This window comes from Chiloscyllium plagiosum, chromosome 13, assembly GCF_004010195.1.
Source record: "Chiloscyllium plagiosum isolate BGI_BamShark_2017 chromosome 13, ASM401019v2, whole genome shotgun sequence".
Classification (NCBI taxonomy): domain Eukaryota; kingdom Metazoa; phylum Chordata; class Chondrichthyes; order Orectolobiformes; family Hemiscylliidae; genus Chiloscyllium; species Chiloscyllium plagiosum.
Genome location: NC_057722.1, coordinates 18,997,763 through 19,017,250, shown reverse-complemented (window position 1 = coordinate 19,017,250; position 19,488 = coordinate 18,997,763).

The following is a 19,488-nucleotide window of genomic DNA, read 5'->3' as shown; positions in this document are numbered from 1 at the left end:
TACTGGTGCATGTGATCCTGGGGGGTTGTGGGTTTGGTGCAGAGAGATTATTTCCACTCATGGGGGGAGTCTAGAACCAGGAAGTATAATTTGAAAATACTGGAGTTCTCATTTGAGATTTACATGAGCAATAAGTTCTTCTCTCAGAGGGTCGCGACTCCCAGAAATTTCTTCCTAAATAATCAGCGGAGAATCTCACTGAATAATTCAAGGCTGTGTCAGGCAGAAGTTTGATTGACAAGGCAGTTAAGGGTCACCAGTGAAGTGCAGTTGGAACCACAATCTGATCAGCCATGACCTTATCAAAAGGCAGAGCAGGCTTTGATAAATCAGAGCTGAAAATGTGTTGCTGGAAAAGCGCAGCAGGTCAGTCAGCATCCAGGGAACAGGAGAATCAACGTTTCGGGCATAAGCCCTTCAAGGCTTCCTGAAGAAGGGCTCATGCCTGAAACGTCGATTCTCCTGTTCCTTGGATGCTGCCTGACCTGCTGTGCTTTTCCAGCAACACATTTTCAGCTCTGATCTCCAGCATCTGCAGACCTCACTTTCCCTTGATAAATCAAAAGGTCTACTTCCTCTCCTATTTTGTATATTCTTATATTTGTGCGGTCTTTTAGTCCCATTTGTGTTCCTATTAATTTTGTTTATCCAGTAATAGATTTAACTAGTTCTCCATATTGCCCATTGATTTTCAAATATTTTAATGTTTTTTTGTATTATCTATCACGTGGACAGATACAAAATACTTATTCAAATACTCAGCCATTTCATTGTTTTCCATTATTAATTCCTCATTCCCTTCTCAATGGAATATGCCTTATTGAAAGTTGTGACATTTGAAGCTATGTATAATGCGTTGGGTTGGATCCCTGATATGAAATGTATAGCATGGATGTCAAAGCTGTTGAAAATGCACCAAGGCACCTCAGATTAGAACACACTGTTTGGAGAAAAATTGATTTCCACTGCATTTTCTGGAATAATAAACTTGAAATGTTTCTTTGCAAATGTTATGAATAAAGTATGTTTTCACAGAAAAAAATCAATACATATATTTTGCATCCACGCTGTCTGTCTTTTTATGGACTCCACTGCCTTTTATTTACTGGACCTGGAAGAAAAATTTTAATGAATGGAATTTTGATTATGTGCATCAGCAAAAGCCTAAAAAGATGAAGGTTTTAAATAACTATTCATTTTTAAGGTTTAAATAAAAATATCTTCTGTAGAGGCTGCAGATAGAAAGGAGAAGCAACTCAATGGGATAAATTTAGGAATACAGAGAAATGCATTAAGAGTAATTATAGAGGCAGCAATATTTGGAAAGAAAAACAGCTACAAGTGAGCAAAATATAAAATGTTCTCTGTATAACAACAGGTTCAAGATTATAAGAAATGTTAAAATTCCATGCCTTTGGAACTGAGAAAAGGCTTAAAATCATAATTGTCCTGAATGGTCGCTCAACCTAAATGCTTACAAAGTGAAATATGAGCAATATATTCTCATCAATATTCTCCCAGGTGAAACCAAGCTCAATAAAGACTAAATATGTTTTAAAAAATAATTTTTAGGGAAAGCTTAAGGATTAATTTAGAAGGTATGTGGGTATGCACCTGTGCACCTGTGATAACTTCCAGTGATAGGGACCAAGTGCAGGAGAATGGGGGTGGACTGAGTAGTTGATTTCACAATAGCACAGACATGATGGCTGAGTGGTCACCTACAATAGTCTAACTTTTCTTCTATATTTTCTAGTTATTCTATATACCTGAAAAAGAGGAATGTACAAGCATGTGGTGAAAGGGTCGGAGAGTGATAGTACATGATTTGTTCCTTAAGAGACATGCACATAGTGGTTTTCTTCTGTACAGTATGGTATTAGCTCTACAATAATTATAACAGAATGCTATGAAATACTTGGCAGATTACTGAGGTATTGATTCACAAAGAGGGAGTTATGTGAAGAGTGGGTTAAAATATGTAAGTGGGAACAATAATCATTCCCAAAAAGTAGTTCCTGTTAATTATCACTGTTGTTTGTGTGAGCTTGTTGGGATTGAGCTTGTTAGGTGCTACTTTTCATCTATTACTGCAGCAACTATACTTAAAAGTAGTTCACTGACTGAAGAACTTTCACATGTGCTGATACATAGTCAATAAATGTAAGTACTTTTTCTAAAGATGGAAACAAATTGGATACGGCAGGGGGAAGGGGAGGATTAGGATTTCTGGAGAAAAGGATTAAAATGCTTTCAATCACATGTTTTTAATTTAAAGATCAGGTTATTAGATTACATTACATTACAGTGTGGAAACAGGCCCTTCGGCCCAACAAGTCCACACCGACCCGCCGAAGTGCAACCCACCCATACCCCTACATTTAGCCCTTACCTAACACTACGGGCAATTTAGCATGGCCAATTCACCTGACCTGCACATCTTTGGACTGTGGGAGGAAACCGGAGCACCCGGAGGAAACCCACGCAGACACGGGGAGAACATGCAAACTCCACACAGTCAGTCGCCTGAGGCAGGAATTGAACCCGGGTCTCTGGCGCTGTGAGGCATATGTTTGCAATAGGAATAGCACACAATGTATCAGTGATTTCTTTCCCATGAGAATGAAGAATCTGCCCCTCATATTCTTACTGGAATAGATCTTGGACCCTGAAGTTGATTGAAAAAGTTTCAGTCATAGTGTGGAATTCAAGAAAATAGAACATGCAACTCCAAGTAGACATTTGTTTCTTCATTGTTAATCAAGGTGTCAGCAAACTGGAAATCACCTGTCCTTCTAATTCATCTTGTGTGTCTGTAAAATCCTGTAGTGGTATCTTATATCAGGTACCAGAAATCCATGTCTAGTGGTTCTGTTAGATTATTCAAGGAGAATTGATTCTGCCCTGAACGACCTCAAATCCCTGGATACTTGTAGACTGTTGTGGCCTGTTTTTCACTTTATGCGCTTCTGAAATTATTTTGAAATCGCCTCTTTCATGTGCTTTCAGACCCTGGGGTTGTCTAATAGTGGTTGCTGTCTTTTTCTTCCAATGCTTCCTGCTGAGAGACTGAGTGCTGTTTGTTTCCTATCTCCATGTGTATCTTGTATTAGTTTTCTACCAGTCACCTAGTACTTGCTGTTTCCAACTGATTTTCCAGGTCATCGTTTCGGCAGAGTCCCCTCACGACAGGCATTTTTGGTGAAGCTGGGCACTGGTGAGCCTGCCAGAAACATGGGGCAGTGTGAAAAGAAGGGTAGGTTTGAGCAGAGCAATGATTGCTTGTGAAGATATGAGCAGTTCTTTGCAATCTCACATTCCAGGACTTGCAATGACAGTACTGAGCCATCCTCTTCCTTCAGGGTATTGATTAGAGAGTCCTCTCTGCTCATTGATTTCAAAAAAGAAATAGCAGCATATACCACCTGCTTCACAGAGTGGCCCTGGATTGGAGGATGATTTTAGGAGGTTTCCACAATAAAGAGCAAGGCCTGCTGGTGCTTCACCATTTGGGGAACCCCTTGACATCAACCATCATCAACTACACCAGCGATGATTCTTTTTTTTGAGTTGGGATATATTCCTTTGATTGTCTCTGAACACCTTTGCAGATGAAGTTGATGTTTCCCTTAGTTGTTCCTTACCAGTGTCTTGGGCCTCATGGAGGGGCTCCTCAGTTCTCCGACCTTTGTAATTCTTTGAGTGTCCCTCAACGTCATCTGGGGTCAACAGGTTAACATTGAGCTTCCATAACTCGTGCCAATATTCTGGTCTTCCTGTAGGTGCCAGGAGGAGACATTGGTCACAGTGCGAGGATGTAACCAGAGTGACTGCGGCCTGAGGGAGGGCAACAATGTGAAAGATGCAACCAGAGGATCCCAAATACTACAACTTGGAGTCTGTCATTGAGTATATAGAGTCATAGAGTCATAGAAATATACAGCATGGAAACAAAGCCTTCGGTCTAACTCATCCATGCTGACCAGATATCCTGACCTAACCTAATCCCATTTGCCAGCATTTGGCCCATCTCCCTCTAAACCCTTTCTGTTCATATTCCTCTTAAATGTTATAATTGTACCAGCCTCTACTACTTCCTCTGGCAGCTCCTCATTTCACACACGCACCATCCTCTGCATGAAAAGGTTACTCCTCAGGTCTCTTTTAACTCTTTCCCCTCTCACCCTAAACCATTACCCTCTAGTTCTGGACTCCCAAACCAGGGAAATGACCATGTCTATTTACCCCATCCGTGCACCTCATAATTTTATAAATCTCTATAAAGTTGCCCCTCAGCCTCCAACACTCCAGGGAAAATAGCCCCAGCCTATTCAGCTCTCCCTATAACTCAAACCCTCCAACCCTGGCAACATCCTTGTAAATCTTTTCTGAACCCTTTCAAGTTTCACAACATCCTTCCTATAGGAAGGAGACCAGAATTGCACACAATATTCCAAATGGCAGTAGCAAATCTAGCCCCTTTATAATGCACCTCCCTAACAAGTGGCTGCCATTGAAAAAGAACTTTTTTTTCCAAACTTTAGTTGGATCCTTGAGAACTCTATTCAATTCCATGGCGTTCCTGCTGGGTACACAACACTATCCACCTGGAAGAGAAATTGGAGCTAATATCCTGGATAATGCATGGTTAGGAAAGGCTTTGAAATATCCAGAAGTTTCTTGGCCCTGTCAGAAAATTACAAGAGGTTTAATTTGACTTACAGTTATTACATTCAATGAGATTTCTAGTCAGCTTCTCTATACAGATACAAACTGACCGTAAGTCAGGACAAAAATGTAACTTTTCAGGGGTGAGCTTAAAATGTCATCAATTGAACCAGGTTGATCTGTTTCCACAACTCTTGAGAGCTACATTGGCAACATATTTCTGGATATGGTCGCCCTACTGATTAAGGGCATGCAATCAGGGAGGAAATGGGTAGCTGTTCTCCAGTTAAGGAGGTATTTCCAGTTTCTCAGCTTCCAACCTATACTCAGCTCTAAATATTAATGAGAGGGCTGTTTCACCTGGGGAGTGTAGTGAGGACCATGGACAAAGAAAGGGAATTAGGACTAGCCAAGTGGCTCTTCCATAGGTTAACATTCAATACAAAAAAACAAAATTGCTCAATTATGTGTGGAGACACATTTAAACTTCAATAAACTGAAATCAGCTTCTTCAATTAGAACCAGTCTTTCTTGGGTTGCTGCTGCACAGTAGTATATTATTGCAATTAACTTTCTTCAGACATCCTATACTTCATCACCATCTTCCCCACAAGTGAAGTTGTGCAACAATAGTTGTATGCATTGCAATCTGTCATTGAACTGGATGGGAACACTCATGGTGACTTCAGTTATGCAGTCCATAGTGCAGTAGGATCAGATTGCAGGAATGCTTCTATTGACACTATGTAGGCATTGGGAATTCAAAATACAAAATGGATATCATATTTTAGACTTGAACTTAGTGAATCATAAAGGAAAAAAAAATGTACAACGTATTAGGTGAATATTGTTCTGCAAGTCTCTCCACGTTTATATTGAGTTAGGTGTAGGAGCAGGTCTGCTGACCATATTGTCATTTGTCAGAACACTTTTTCTCCTTTTTTAGGATCTTCATGAAGTAAAGGATACAAAGGCTTCCAGTGCAAAAGATAAAAGATAGTTGATGTAAAACTACAGAATGAATTTCTCAGATTCACTAGAAGTTTACATCTTCAAACTCACCTCAGGTAATACATGTTCATCATAATGATCTATCCTTGTGTTTAAAAGGAAAAATATCACTGGGTAACTTGCATGTGGAGATGTAACATTGATCTCATAATGAGTGTAACCTCCACATCGAGAGGAAGATATCCACTTATCTATGCCTGTAGTCGCTGAAGGGAAAGACAAAGGATCAGAAAATCTCCCCAGTCACAATTGTCTGTAGTGTTATTATTGGGAGCTGAAATTACCCAAATCAAAGTCATTTACAAACCAAAAGAGAATTTCAAACTCCTCTAACCCCGTGATTTAGTTGATAGGCTCATTCTTATGTGGCAGACTCATCATGACTTGCTATTTTGTCTTGAAACAAACTCAACGATGAAAAAAATCTTGGTTATCTACCTTTACCTCCAATCTCACTCACCATGAGTTGATATATCTTTATGGCTTTAAACCAGCAAATTGTGTACAAACACAGTTGTGTTTTCCAGTATTCCATTTGTTTGCAGTGATTGGAGAAACTTTGCTCACCCGATCAGATACCATCACTAATGGCACTGCAGGGGGACAGGTCCAGTTCCATGTACAGCATCAAAGCACAGATCAGAATGATTTATCATTTAATTTGATATTTCCACAGACGTTTAATATTCTTAGATGGAAATCCAGTAATCCAGAAATGCTGCAGATTGTGCATCTGCTGCATAAACACAGAATTGGAATTGACAATAATTTTGTGATGCTGAATCATGTGCTTGTTAATGATACTGGAAACTATGTGTGCACATTGACTACTATGGGAGTGAACTGAGGAACTATGATTGAAGTACTTTCAGGAAGCAAGTATTTGGTAGGTGTTGCAGTGCAGCAACTTCTGTTAACTTTCAGAATTGTACTAATGTTGTAACTTTCCAAATAGGTTTTTCATTGAAATTTGACTCATTATGTGAATTGTATTTCATAATTTTGAAACAGTTTCTGTATTATGCAAAAAGCTGAGTCAAAAGCTTCATTTGCTGTCAAGAGTTCAATATACATATTAGCCATTTGCCATTTTCAATCCACTCAAAAGAACTGGCTTGATTATTAGGTTAATCTAATCACTAGTTTTATTTAACCAGGTTCATTCACTAGCAGCTTCTGTGTGATTTCAGAGACAAACAAAACTGCAGATGCTGGAATTCAAAATAGACCGGCAGGAGGCTGGAAGAACACAGTAAGCAAGGCAGCATCAGGAGGTAGAGAAGTCAACGTTTTGGGTGTAACCTTTCTTCAGGAGTGTCCCTGAAGAAGGGTTTCACCTGAAATGTCGACTTCTCTACCTCCTGTAGCTGCCTGGCTTGCTGTGTTCTTTCAGCCTCCTGTCTGTATAATTTCAACTCTCTCAAGTGAAACTAAAACAAAAGGTTAACATAACTACCAACCAGCCTTGAATGAAGTCAATAGAATGTGAAAGCAAATGGTGATTGATTTTCCACCAACAACTTGTTCAAAGTTACAGTTGGGTTGACACTCCCCTGAGTATAATGAACTGATGCTGAGGCAAAACCTGTAATTGTGAAAAACAACCTACATGGCTTTCAGTCACATAACCATTGGGTTTAGTCGATGAGCAGATTGAAAACGTACCTTGTATAAGAAGAAGTAGAGAGTTAAATATAGGTGAAAATATTTTAGGCTATTGTTTTGTCCAACAAATATTTTCTAATTCCTTCCCAAATATGACATCAGTAAAATATCAACTCTGGGAATGCTCAATGTTATGTTTTATTATTTGGGTCCTTTCTCATGCATAGGGTCAATTTAATCACTGGCAATTTTTCCTGGGGTTCGCAGGTTGGCTGCAAAAGCTTTATTAGAATTTCTAGTGAGACCCTGTGATCCCATGTATAGACAGAGCTTTTAATAAACTTTTTCCACGGAATGCAGCAAAGTGAAAGAAGCTCCAAGCTGTGACAGCATGCTCTCAAGAAATCTAATGTCTGTTGCACAATGCATCAACTGGATGTATTTCAGAAGAGCGGGAATAATGCATTAGTTGTATTATATTTGAACTTCAAGCTTTAACGTTAGTCTACTTCAAAGTTATATGCAGAGGCTGGATAGTCTGGGATTTTTTTCACTGGGGCGTATGAGGTTAAGAGGTGACTATGTAGAAGTTTATAAGATCATGAGAGGTATAGTTAAGATGAATGGCAGGTGGTTTTTCACTAGGGTGGGGATTTCAAAACTGGGAGCAGTTTAAAAATAAGAAAGTTTAAAAAAACATGAGAGGCAATTCTTTTATATATGAGAGTGGTTTGTGTGGAATGACTCCTGAACGCTAAAACACAAAACACAAAAGTAAAAGACTTGCAGCATGCCTTGGTTTATTATGTGTCTTTATGACAGTACAGGGAAATGACTGTGTTATGTCCATTAATTATTACCTCTGTGTTGCAGAACCACTTCCCAGCCTTTGATAAGAGTTCATGGCAACTGTGTGGATTCACTCAATATCACTCTGAACTGCTTGGTCTCCAGAGGTACTAGTATCACAGTTCACTGGGAGAAGGCATCCGTGTCTGGAGTTTTCACTGAGACATCTCACGGAAGTGTGTTTCTTCTAGACTGTGTGAATGAAGGGAAACAATATTTATACAGATACATAGCAGAAAACCCAGTCAGACATCCAACCAGTTAACAAATGACTGTTAATCAATATAGCAGAAACAGTTCCAATGGTGAGAACTAAGATGGCAAATCTACTTAGTTTTCTTTCAGGGCAATTGAGCTGAGAATGTAAAATTATGATATCCTCATATATACATGGTTGATCCAACTGCAAAATCTTCCAAACCTAACAAGTATTTACATAGAACCTTTAACTTTAATAACACAGCTGTGGACATTCGGGAAATGTTGTGACATTTATAAAATGGCATTGCAAAGCCATTGTGTGTATGGCATGTAGATGGAGCTGTGTTTAAGATTCCACATGTATAGATACTGCTCGGGGAAACTCACCAGGTCTAGCAGCATCAGTGCAGAGTAAATAGAGAACTGTTCTGAAAAACAGGCACTGGATTTGACATGTTCACGCTGATTCTCTCCCCACAGATGCTGCCAGACCTGTTAAGTTTCTCCAGCAACTTCTGTTTTTGTACCACCACCATCCCTGGATAGGTGCTGCCTCTCCAGCAGGATAGATCCAGCAAAGGTAGTGGCATAGTGGTACACAGTCAGAAGGGAGTTGCCCTGGGAATCCTCAACATTGACTCAGGATCCCATGAAGTCTCATGGCATCAGGTCAAATATGTGTAAGGAAATTTTATGTTGATTATAGCATATTGTCCTCCTTCAGCAGATGAATCAGTACTCCTCCATGTTGAAACACACTTGGGGGAAGCACTGAAGGTGGTAAGGGCACAAAAGGTACTGTAGGAGGGGGATTTCAATGTTGATCACCCATCAGTACTACTGATCAAGCTGGTCGGGTCCTAAAGGACATAACTGCTCGATTGGGTATGCAGCTGGTAGTGAGGGAAGCAGCAAGAGGGAAAAACATACTTGACCTCATTCTTACCAATTTGCTTGCTACCGACGCATCTGCACATGACAATGTTGGTAAGATCGATGACCGTACAGCCCTTGTGGAGATGAAATCCTGCCTTCACATTGAGAATACCCTCCATCGTGTTATGTGACACTATCACTATTCACCGCATTATAAGAAGGATGTGGAAGCTTTGGAAAGGGTGCAGAGGAGATTTACTAGGATGTTGCCTGGTATAGAGGGAAGGTCTTACGAGGAAAGGCTGAGGGACTTGAGGCTGTTTTCGTTAGAGAGAAGAAACGAAACGACACAACCAGCTATCCTTAGTAACCACACACGCAGACAACAAGTAACATGAATTCGACTGGGACAACACTACTATCATAGGGCAAGCCAGACAGAGAACAGCCAGGGAATTCCTACAGGCATGGCATTCATCCACAAACTCCAACAACAAACACATCGACCTGGACCCAATATACCAACCACCACAGAAGAAGGTTGAGAGGTGACTTAATAGAGAAAGATAATCAGAGGGTTAGATAGGGTGGACAGGGAGAGCCTTTTTCCAAGTATAGTAATGGCGAGCACGAGGGGCCATAGCTTTAAATTGACAGGTGATAGATATAGGACAGATGTCAGAGGTAGTTTCTTTACTCAGAGAGTAGTAAGGGTATGGAATGCTTTGCCTGCAATGGTAGTAGATTCGCCAACTTTAAGTACATTTAAGTCATCATTGGACAAGCATATAGACGTACATGGAATAGTGTAGGTTAGATGGGCTTCAGATTGGTATGACAGGTCGGCGCAACATCGAGGGCCGAAGGGCCTGTACTGCTCTGTAATGTTCTATGTTCTATGCTAAATGAGACAGACTTTGAACATATCCAATAAATTAAAATGGTTCATGCATGACGTGCTGTGGGCCATCAAAAGCAATATAGTTGTAATCCAGTACAATCTGTAACCTCATGGCCCAGCGTATTCCCAATCAACCATTACCATTAAGGAAGGGGATTAACCTTGGTTCAATGGAGAATGCAGGAGGGCATGCTAGGAGCAGCACCAGGCAGACCTGAAGATGAGGTGTCCACCTGGTGAAGTCACCAAAGAGGACTACTTGCATGTCAAACAGCATAAGCAGCAAATGTGAGATAGAGCTAACCGATCCCACAACTAATGGATGAGATCTAGGTTCTTTAGTCCTGCTCATCCAGTTGTGAATTATGGTGGACAATCAAATGGAGGAGAAGGCTCCACAAATATCCCCATCCTCAATGATGGAAGAGCCCAGCACATCAGTATAAAAGATAAGGCTGAAGCACTTGTTAACAAGCTTCAGGGAGAAGTGCCATGTGGATGATCCATCCAAACCTTCTTCAGAGGTCCCTGGTATTACAGTTGCCGGTCTTCAACCATTTCAATTCACTCCAGGTGATATCAAGAAAAGGTTGGCAGCACTGCATACTGCAAAAGACCATGAACCCTGGCAACCGTCTGGCAATAATACTAAAGACTTGTGCTCCAGAACTTCTACCTCCTCTATCCAACACTGGGAAATTTGCCCAGGTTTGTCCTGTACAGAAAAAGCAGGAGAGCCAATTACCAATCAGTCTACTCTTGATCATCAGTAAAGCGATGGAAAGTGTCATCAATAGTGCTATCAAGCAGTACCTGCTCAGCAATAACCTGCTCAGTGATGCCCAGTTTGTGTTCTGCCAGGACCACTCAGCTGCTGACTTCATTACAACCTCGGTTCAAGCATGAACAAAAAAGCTGAATTCCAGAGGTGAAATGAGAGTGACAATCCTTGACATCAAGACTGTATTCGACCGAGTGTGGTGCCAATCAAGTGGAGTGCTTTGTCCTGAATAGTGTCAAGCTAGGAGCCCTGGCAAAACTGGACTCAATGACAATCAGGGGAAAATTCTTTGATGGTTGGAGTCGTACCTGGCATATAAGAAGATGGTTGTGGTTGTTGGAGGTCGGTCATCTCAGCTCGAGGACATCCCTGCAGGAGTTCCTCAGGGTAGTGCTCCAGGCCCAACCATCTTCAGGTGCTTCATCAATGACATTCCCTCCATCATAAGGTCAGAAATGGGAATGTTTACCAATGTATGCACAATGTTCAGCACCATTTATGACTCCTCAGATACTTAAGCAGTCTATGTCCAAACGCAATAAGATCTGGGCAATATCCAGGCTTGTGCTGAAATGTAGCAAGTAACATTTGCACCACATAAATGCCAGACAATGGCCATCCCCAACAAAAGACAATCTAACCACCACCCCTTGACATTCAATCTCGTTACCATCACTGAAGCCCCAACACCAACATCCTGAGGGTTACCATTGACCTGAAACTAAACTGGATTTGCTATTTCAATATAGTAGCTACAAGACCAGACCAGAGGGAAGGAATACTGCAGCAGGTAATTCATCTCCTGACTCCCCAAAGCCTCTCCACCATTTTGAAGACACAAATAGGAGCAAGATGGAATACTCCCTATTTACTTGAATAAATGCAGCTGTAACAACATTCAAGAAGCTTGACACTATCCAGGACAAAGCACTTCACTTGATTGGCACCACAGACACATTCATTCCCTCCATCCCCCCATAAATGTTCAATAGCAGCAGTGTATACAATACACAAGATGCACTGGAGAAATTTGCCAAAGGTCCTCAGACAGCACCTTCCAAATCCACAACTCCTTCCATTTAGAAGGACAAGGGCAACAGATACCTGGGAACATCACCCACTTGTAGGTTCTCCTCTAAGCCATTCACCATCCTGACTTGGAAATTTATTGTCGTTCCATCACACAAAATCCTGAAATTCCTTCACTAATGGCATAGTGAGTCAACCCACAGCACATGGGCTGCAATGGTTCAAGAAGGCAGCTCACCACCATCTTCGCAAGGGCAACTAGGGACAGGCAATAAATGCAGGTCCAGCCAAAGACACCCAGGTCCCACAAGTGAATTAAGAATCATGAGGGACTCTAGACAATCCAGAGCTGTCTTCTTTAGAAAGGGCAGAAGAAAATTTGAGAGTGAAGTTTGAAATGATTATGAATGTTCAGATACTGGAAATGACCATTTCTTTACATTTGTTATGGTAAACATTTAACATGAGAAATGGGTGGATTTTAAACAATAAACTTATGTAAGGGTATGGGGAAAGGACATGGAATGGACTAAGTCAAGATCATAAGATCTATGATGATGAGCTGAATGGTCTCTTCCTGTTTTGTAAATATTTATAAAATCTGTTTTTAGTAAAAGGAACTATTTAATACTCCTGATCCCTTTGGTGGTATCAGTTCTGACTTCTTTGTGTACCTCTTGAACTCCCTCTGGTAAAAATGGTATGTACTACATTTCAAGTTAGCATGGATGACACTGCCCAGTGATGATCTATTACTTTATTTTGTGGAGATATTTGTAGGGAAACTGGATGTTTAATTGCTAAATGTGGCAGTCAGAACATTTGACTCATAACAAGATTTTCATGTTGGTGATGTTTACTTGCCTTCCAGCAAATAGTCCAGAACTGAATGCCTGTGAGACAAATGATTAGGTCACATTATTGAATTTTGACAATACTTTTTTTAAGAAGCTACCAAGGTGCAAGTTTTATATTTTATACTTTTGGCTAAAATGATCAGATGGCTGATACTTTTTAGCATGAATCACATATCGGAAAAACAAATGTTTGTGTTTTGCTTTCCGACCATCATCATTAAACATAGCCCTGGTCTGTTTACAGTGGGTTGTTGAATCATGGAGGGTACCTGCTACATCTATAACTTTTTTAGGATAAAGAAATGTCACATTACAGAGATCTTTGACTAAGACAAACTGAGTTACATGATTTATTTACAACACTGAAATTATCGCTGAATAGATTAAGTAGTGGGAGGTGATGGTCTGGTGGTATTATTGCTGTCCTGTTAATCCAGAGACTTAGGTTATGTTCTGGGCACCTGGGTTTGAATCTCACCACAGCAAATGACAGACTGTGAATTGAATAAAAAAAATGAAATCTGGAAAATAGTTTAATAATGACCACAAATCCATTGTCAATTGTTGGAAAAACCCATCTGGTTCATTAATGTCCTTTAGGGAAGGAAACTGTTTGGCCTACATGTGACTCCAGACCCACAGCAATGTGGTTGACCCTCAGTTACCCTCTGGGCAATAAATGCTGCCTAGCCAGTGAAACCCTCATGCCATAAATGAATTAAAAAAATATAAATTACCGACGAGGTAAATTCAAACTTTTCAAACATCAAAATTCCTCCGGCTAAAATGAAATCAGTTCAAACAAATACTTTTTAAATGTTAATATTCAGGTTTTCTTCAGTGTTAAAATTTCAATTTCACAAAGGCTATTGTTAGTCAAATACTTCAGCAGTGTTTACATTTGGACAAAGTCCAAAAGACAAAACACAAATCCAAAAGGTTCAGAGATTGTCTTGCCTTCTACTATTAACTGCATGGATGATACAACATCAATTAGTTCTCAAAATGCATTACTACAATTAAAACAATGGAATGCAAATTGAAATTTGTGTGGAAACTTACTTCTCTTCACATTGAGTGCAGGCCATACTATATACTAATTTAGTGCACTTTCACATAATGACAGCTCTCATCAAGACAAAATAAATGGGGAATATATGTCAGACAACTGTCAGAGTTTATATAATCAAGGAGCTGAATCATACATTTCTTTGGCTGTCAGTTTTGTCAGGTTTCATTGAGGATCTCTCCATTAGAGCTAACAAGATCCCTTGCCACATCTACCAAACATTTTTCATCTACTACCTGCCCTGCCTTTAAAACACTCCTCTCACCCACCTCTAGCCCCATTCTAAATACAATATGCTGTTTCCAGGAAACCTGTCACTCTCATGGTCTCAAAGACATTTAAGCACAGAAATGGGCCATTCAGCTCATTGTTTCTGTGCTGGTCAACAAAAGTATTGCTATAATAATCATATATTACAGCTTTTGGCCCATAGTCCTAGAGTGATAATGCAAGTGAATATCTAAATACCATTTAAATGTTATGAGGGTTTCTGTTTTGACCACTCTTTCAGGTAGAATTCTAGACGCCACTATTGAGTGAAAGTAAATTTTCCTCAACTCTTTTCTTAGTCTCCTACCTCTTGCCTTAAATGTATGTCCCTGTCACTGGATGTCCATCAAAAGACTGGCATCCTTGGTGCCCATGCTATCTTTAAAAGGTTGTAGTGCACCCAGACAAGCACTGGTGATCAGCATTGCCTTTTACATGCAAGATAATGGCATAGCAGCCAGAAAGACAAACTGTTCACAGCACATAGACACCACAACTGACACTCCATTCCACTTACAAGAATCTTACAAGTTTCAATTAAATTTCTTCTCATTCTTCTAAACTCCGTGACTACAAGTCCAACAGACACAACTTCCCTTATAAGAAAATGCCTCCAGTCTGGAATAAACCTAAACAATCTTCACTGGACTGTCTCCGATATCTTTCCGAGATAAGGAGACCAAAACTGTTCACATTATTCCAGTGTGGTCTGATTAGTACCACATATCTTTTTTTTTAACAAGACCTCTCTATATTTAAACTCCATCTGCTTTGAAATAAAGGTTAAAAATTATAGAGTCACAGAGGCATACACTCAGACAGCATGGATACAGACCCTTCAGTCTAACTCATCCATGCTGACCAGACATTCCATTCTAATCTAGTCCCATTTGCCAGCATTTGGCCCACATCTATCTAAATCCTTCCTTTCATATGCCCATCCAGAAATCTTTTAAATGTTGTAATTGTTCCAACCTCCATAATTGCCTCTAACATACACACACCACCTTTTGCATACCCCTCAGGTCCTTTTTAAACCATTTATATGCTGATCTGGGAAGAATACGCTTGCATTGATTAGAAGGTCAATGCCGGCAGCCGGTTTTTTTCCATGCTCGGTGGTTCTCTCTCAGTCCTCTTGGTGCCATCTTAAACGCCTGGTTTGGCCTCATTTGATAGCATCAGCAGCTGCCCAGTTCTGTAACACCACTCTGTGGTTAATGCAGCCATCCTTTCTGATGCTTGGTGTCCTGCTTGAACTATGGCCAACACTCGACACTTGAGGCTGTCAGGAAAAGTAGGTTGCACCTCTCTCTCTTTCACTCCTTGCTAAGAAACAAGTGATTGAGCACTCCATCCTCCTCCCTGATCCTCTTCCAGCACTTTACCCGTTTCTGTGCCTGATTGGACTCCCTCATCAGCTTGCGTTGGGTTGTGGATTTTGGGTTTTCCAGTAATGGTGGAGTTGACTGATGCCCAGCTCAACTAGCTGAAGCTGTTGGAGGTTCTCTCTTGAGATAGTAGAGCCAGGTGTGGTTTCACTTTTACTCTCCCCTCTGGATCTGGTTTGGCTCTTACATAAGCGCAGCGGTGACCATTCTACTGAATCTTAGTCCGAATGTAAAAGGAAACCGGGGCAGAAGGTGGACTTTGACTTGGCCATAAGCGTAGCTTCAGCCACAGCACTGCCAAACCGGGAAGGGGTGAGTTCTCTCCCTGCCGACAGTGGGCATCAGCATTTGTATCATATTTCCATGACCTGCCCTGGATTTGGATTTGAAACCGAGTGGATTTGAAGGTCCACTGGGTTTCAGTTGATGCCAGCTTGGTAGACATTTGAACATAGCATGGTGCATTTTTGCCAGTGAACACTTTGAACACGTGCACCAATCACAATATCTCTGAAGCTCTGGCAAATAGTCCACCTCAGAGCCAGCAGTTATGTGCTTCAGACTGGAATTATTCTCCATGTTCCTCACATTTGGCTGGAGACTCTGATTAACGTAAATGATTACCACTCCTGTCTGCCCTTGAACCTGTGAGAGCACTGCTCCTCACTCAAGGAACCCAGCATCGGTTTCCAGCATGCCAGCAAGATGGAAATTTGGATAAGCCATGGACAGATGATGAGAGGAGCTTGTCGTTGTGGATGAGAAACAAAGCTTCACAGGCTGTGGTCCAACTCCCTGTGATGCTTCATCAAGTATCACACCTTGCACGTTCTTTTATGAACAGAATCTGGCTGTCTCTCCCTTTTCTCTCTCTCACTGTCCCCAGTTGACTGCAAATTGAACTATTGTTCAGTGATTCTTGATATCAAAACCCTTGTTCCTGGATAGGTTTGTATATCATTAATACAGTACTTTGGAACAGTCAAATGCAGCAACCCCTTAAGTTGCTCTTTTCCCTAAATATTCCAATTTTCACAGATTGATGGCTTACACGATATGCATGGGTGTAAAAATAATGCATTTCATCAATGTTTTAAATACACCTTTATTTTCCACTGTATCCCTGCATCTGCAACTCAGGATGTGTTGTTCCACTTCAAATATAAGTCAATTTATCAAGACTAAGTCAAGGCTATCATTATAACTTCTTCAACTTTAGGAAGTGTGTCAGGACCATTCTTGTATAAATTCAACACTTTCATCCCATTTCAAACATGCTGCAGTTCGTGGCTTCAAATGCTATTCCAATACAAAAAACAGAAGCTCCTGGGAAGATGCAGCAGGTCTGTGGAGACAAAATAGAGTTAACAGTTTGGTTCCAGTGACCCTTCTTCCAAACTTTTCTGTTCCAATGCAGTTTCATAGCAGCCCTTCTGTCAAATGCCATCTCTCTTCTTCCGGCTTTACTTCTTAGTCCCTCCTTGGCCTCATGACCAATTGCATCTGTGTTTCAATTTGGGGCCAGTATCTCATTCAGTCCATGTTTCAATTTAGCTCAATCTCAGTCATAGCTCATTTCCCAACTCAGCCTGAGGCTTGTGTCTGCCTTTCACATGCCTCAGATGTTATATTTTATTCTTGCTTCAGCTTGAGCCTCATTCCTTGCTTTGTAGCTGCTTTGAACACAAGCCTCCTATCCCAGTATAACCTGGTTCAATTCATGCTTCTTCCTTCTTAGTCCTCGGATGGTAATGCAGATTTACCATTACTTCAATTCAGACCTTGCCCCACTCTATCCTGTTTAACCCCAGGTTACCCTCTAAGCTTACTTCAAAATCAGGCCTTGTGCCCACAAAAGCAATGCTCAGGAAGGTCAAACATTGCCAGAGGAGTTGACCTTGAAGTTCAGCAGAGCGGTTCACTTCAAATAAAGGTTCTGATAAATAAATCCAAATGTGACAGTGCCTGTATTTACAGAACTGACCAGCAGAGGGACCTATAGTAGCAGCAAAATGAGTCAAACACTTGTGTGGAACTTACTCCCTAGCACTGCCATTGTTACACAGAACTTGTACTCAATATACAGTAATAATAGAGCTATCTGCACTTCCATATGGGAAGGTTGGTCATAGGATTTGCAATGATGATTTCCCATATAGTGGGCTAAAATTTAAGAATTTTCCAAGGATGGGCGAGGCCCCGACAATGCTGGGGCCAGCCTGACAGGTTTCCCAATGCCAGCCACGGGTGGGGAGATGGAGGAACAAGAACATCATGGTTCTGCTTTTCTGATGAAGTTCAATCAAGATAGCTGAGGAACTCATTAATAGCTTGTTAATGGGGTTGTAGGGATGTCGTGGGATAGACGTGCTATGCACATGCTGTCTGGAATTACCAGCAGGTAGCTGTAACAGCTTAAAGAGTACCGAGGCCAATGACAAACATTGTGCTTGGTGTCACTTGATTATAGCTTTGCCTATTGTCTGCTGTTTGACACTGAATCATATGCCTTTCAGAAGGCCATGTTGATATGGATCATTCCAGGCACCCTCAAAACGTTTCAAAAAAGTAGCCTGGATCTTAACTTTGATAGTTGTCTTAAGCAGGTGCATAGTGGATGTTCCAGGTGTGACCCAACCACTCAATTTTAAACAAAACAGTATTTATTTTAAAGATTACCGAATGAAACCCGTCAAAAGAGAACAGAATATGGAATAATGTAACCGATCTGAAAACCCAACAGATTATCCCAACTTAATGATGCTGTTCCGAATACTTGCAACAATTCCTATAAACACCCCCTGGCAAAAAAGGAAAAGTCAAACACAGGTCCTTACGAGAGAGATGTCAGAGAGATTCAGCATTGGACACCTTCTTCCATATAGCTGTTTCTTTGACCAGAAACCTCAAAACTGACTGACTACTTGCTCTAAACAGAGTCGAGAGTGTGGTGCTGGAAAAGCACAGCAGATCAGGCAGCATCCGAGTAGCAAGAAAATAAATGTTTCGGGCAAAAGCACTTCATCAGGTATGAGGCTGTGAGTCAAGGGGAGAGGGTTGGGGCTGGGGGTGAAGGTAGCTGAGAGTGCGATAGACTAATGGAGGTGGGGGTAATGGTGATGGGTCAGAGAAGAGGGTGGAGCGGATAGGTGTGAAGGAAGATGGACAGGTAGGACAGGTTATGAGGGAGGTGCTGAGTTGGAAGGTTGGCACTGGGGATAAGATGGGGGGAGGGGAAATGAGGAAAGTGGTGAAATCCACATTGATGCTGTGCGGTTGGAGGTGGGGAATGGTGCTGGCGTAATTGCGGTATAAAAGAAGTCTGATTGGTGTGATTTGAAGTGTCATTGTTAACACAGTATTCATGATGACACTGCAGTGACTCACTCAGTCCGCTGTGTGACGTTGTGGCTTCACAATCAGCCACCTCCACATGGTGCTCCTTTTGTGAGTTCAGAGGAGATGGAGTCAGCCAGCTTGCCAGGTTTAGCTTGAAGCTGAGCTGAGTTACCGGGAGTGGTTTTCCCCAATGTGCAGGTGCTCAAAAAGGGGATCCCCAGCAGCTGCTCCATCTGAATCATTGCAGGGGTAACCTCCGTCACTGGGCCATGCTGTACTGATGTTTCTACTGTCTTGGGGAGGCCAACAAGGTGAAATGTAACCAAAAGGGCCCTCTGAGGGGTGAAAGCTTTGTCCTTCTCCATGACTGCCTCAGGCCCTCCACATGGTTGGGAAAGAATTGGCATCCCATCAAACACCCCTGTGCCACTGAACGTTCCAGGGTAGAAATCAGAGCTCAATGTCTAATGCAATCAAAGTGCTTTTGTTCCACAAAGGCAGCCACTTTTTTTTATATTTCAAACATATACTTTATTCATAAAATAATTTGATGGTCTGTACAGTTGGTCATGCCATACATATGTAAACATGTACATACAGAGATCAGAATTTATCATTTTTATACAGGTCTGTACATTTTT